We start from the raw sequence: 3,364 nt of genomic DNA, 5'->3' as shown, positions 1-3,364 counted from the left end.
TGTAACACCCCTTACCTATATTCGACACCAGAACAGGGTACGAGACATTACCGGACTTAAACACAAGCAAACGTACATTTTCGAGCCATGAATTCTCCTCTAAATTAAAACCTTGTATTTAATCATAAAATCTCTAATACGAGCCTACGAGGCCCAAAACATGCTTTGGAGGCTATTCGGGACTAAACCAAGAACCTTAGAAAATTTCATAACACTTACAATTTTTTTTACCAAACAGGGATCACACTCCCGCGTGGATATGGGACACGCCTATGTAGGCAGGCCGTGTGGTCACACACGCCCGTGTCCCTAACCCGTGTAACTCTCTATTTGTCAACCCAAGAACAAATTAAAAACACACAGCCAAGTTACATGCCCGTGTGCCAGGCCGTGTGGTCGATTTAAAATTTATGATTTTTCATAAAATAGGTGCAGACTTCACACGTCCAGGAAACATGCCTGTGCCTTATGTCGTGTCATCCACATGACTGAGATTTACGCCCCTGTCTCTACCCGTGTGCTCAATTCTGAGTAATCTGTTTCTCAAAATTTAGGTACAAGGGACACACGGCCTAAACACATGCCGGTGGGGCAAGCCGTGTGTGACACACGGCGTAGACACACCTGTGTCTACCCATGTGGACAAAAATAAGGCCATTTACCAAGCCATTTTGACACCCTTTGTTGCACACACCTTTATAACACAACATAACACCAATCCAAGCACATATATACAACCAAATCAGCCACAACCAAGACATCAACACATCATTCACATGCTACCATCTATCATACACAAACATCACATACTTATCGTTTCAAATCAAGTAAAATTCCACATCCATGAAATCCATCATCATATAAATTACTTATACCAATAGTAGCCAATTTCAAATAGCCTTATACAAAATGAAATTTCAACCAATATAAGCCAACACATTTGGCCAAATCAATTATGAAACATAACAAAATTACCAAGTCCCCTACAGATGCCATAACTCAAAATGGTGAAATCATTGGTACCAAAATAATTGTTGATAGTGTCAGTGGATCTCTAACAGTCTTCGAATCCCTGAGCTAGCTTGGTGACACTATAAGACAAGGGAAAGGAAGGGGAGTAAGCTATAAAGCTTAGTAAGTTCTTGTACAAATAATAAGCATCATAACTACACATTTAACATACAATTAACGTGATGAAATATGGCATGAATGTCAATAAATTCTTTTAGTCATAACTTGCTCAATCACAATCTTACCAAGGTTTCATCACATATCAAACTCATTACGCATGAGTTTTACGTACATACCTGTACCAACTCGCAACATAACCATAGTTTTTCATAACTTTGACATTACCGTTGAACACTCGGAATATTAACGAATACTTGGAAGTTTTGCACATAAGTGCCATATATATAGCCAAAGCTACCTCACATCTCATAATACATATATGCTCATTTTCGAGCTATTCACGGGTCTATTCACACAAGCTGTCAGTCAGGACGTAGCAACACAGTGTTACTCCCACAAGTTGTCAGGTATTCACAACACATGCCAAACTACCCAGCCACTGGTAGGACGTACGAGACTAGCACCCGGATCACATAAACACAAGGGTTCCTAGTGACATGTCACTCGTATCCTATTTTATCTTAAGGCTCAAACGGGAATTCTCGCTTATCAAAACTTTGTTGAATACATGCAAGAGTGAATCATAATTCATACAATATTAAAGCACTTAAAACATAAATATAATGATGCATTATTTACATATGAACTTATCTCAGTACAAAAATAGTAGGAATGGGAGCTAATCGTCAAACACTTTGTTTTTCCCCTGATCTAGGTCTGAACCTCTTTTTTCTTGATCTATAATAACAAATTTAACTTATTTAATACTCACATTATTCAATTTAGCCCAAAAATCATATTATGGCAAAATTACATTTGTGCCCCTAATGTGTCACATTTTTACAATTTAGTCCCTATGCTCGTAAAATGATTTTCATCCAATTTCTTCATTAACTAAGCCTAGCTGAATCTTTATCATACTCATAAAAGCCCACATTTTCCACTTAATCACATTTTTACTACTTATTTTATAAATTTTACAAATAGGTCATTTTTGACATTTTCATCAAAAATCACCTAGTAAAAGTTGTTTATCTAACACCGAGCATGCATTTTCTACCATTAGACATCAAAATAAAAAAATATCTAACATGGATAAAATTTTAAACTTCATCTTTCTTTCAAATTAGTCCTTGAATAAGCTAGATTAGGTTGTAAGGATCTTAAAAACATGAAAATCGTTAAAAACAGGGCTAGAACAGACTTACAATCAAGCGTGAAAGCTTGACAAACCCTAGTTATGTCTTCCTCTTGTAAATTTCGGCTAAGGGGTAGAAGATGAGCAAAAATTGGCTTTTATTTTGTTTATTAATTCATTTATTAACCAAATGACCAAAATGCCCCATTTTTGTCCACCAACTTAAGTAATGGTCTAATTCCATCTAAGGACCTCTAATTTAAAATTTCATAGCAATTAGACACCTCTAGCTTATAGAACTCAAGTTTTGTACTTTTTGTAATTCAATCCCTTTTTCTAAATTGAGTGCTCAAACATCAAAATTTTCGAACGAAATTTTCACAGAATCATTCCATAAAACTGTAGACCATAAAAATATAAGGAAAATAAAGTCACTATTCCAACTAGGCTCAAAATCGGGCTATTACAGCTAGGGTAACGACTATTTGAATGACGAAGAACCCGCGATGACAGTTCATAAGGATTACTGAAGTGAGCTAATCACCCATTATCAGATTTGATTTATTCTTCCTTTTTAATCTCTTGAATATTATCTTTTTATGTTATTTTGTTTTTATTATTATAAAAACCCCAAAAATCCATTATTTTATATTTTTCGTACTATAACTGAATGGAAAGTACTAATTAGATCTTTTAATATTTTAGTTAGAATTGATCTAGCGCTCGCCTCCTTTGGGTACGATCCTCGGAGTACTCACCAACTTAGTTGCAAAACTATATTACAACTAGACCTGTATACTTGCGGATACCACCTCGTAATTCTATATTTTAGTGCAGTATTCACATTCTGAACGTTATTATGTCCGGAGGCGGTCATACTCAAACAAATAGATGTACAAAGAGCTTGGGTACTCAAATGCAAAATGAGTGGTGAATTTGAAGGTACTTATTCCGAAGGTCCAATGCAAGCTAAATCTAGGGTTTTTAACTTAGAATTATCTATCTTTTACCTACCTTTAGTCAAGCCACGTTACAACCTATTTAAAAGATCTATTGATTCATATTTCTATACCGACTACATTAGTGGAGAGAAAT

The sequence above is a fragment of the Gossypium hirsutum genome, chromosome A06 (assembly GCF_007990345.1).
Source record: "Gossypium hirsutum isolate 1008001.06 chromosome A06, Gossypium_hirsutum_v2.1, whole genome shotgun sequence".
NCBI classification, from domain to species: domain Eukaryota; kingdom Viridiplantae; phylum Streptophyta; class Magnoliopsida; order Malvales; family Malvaceae; genus Gossypium; species Gossypium hirsutum.
The sequence above is the reverse complement of the archived record's forward strand: the minus strand, read 5'-3'. Positions refer to the sequence as shown.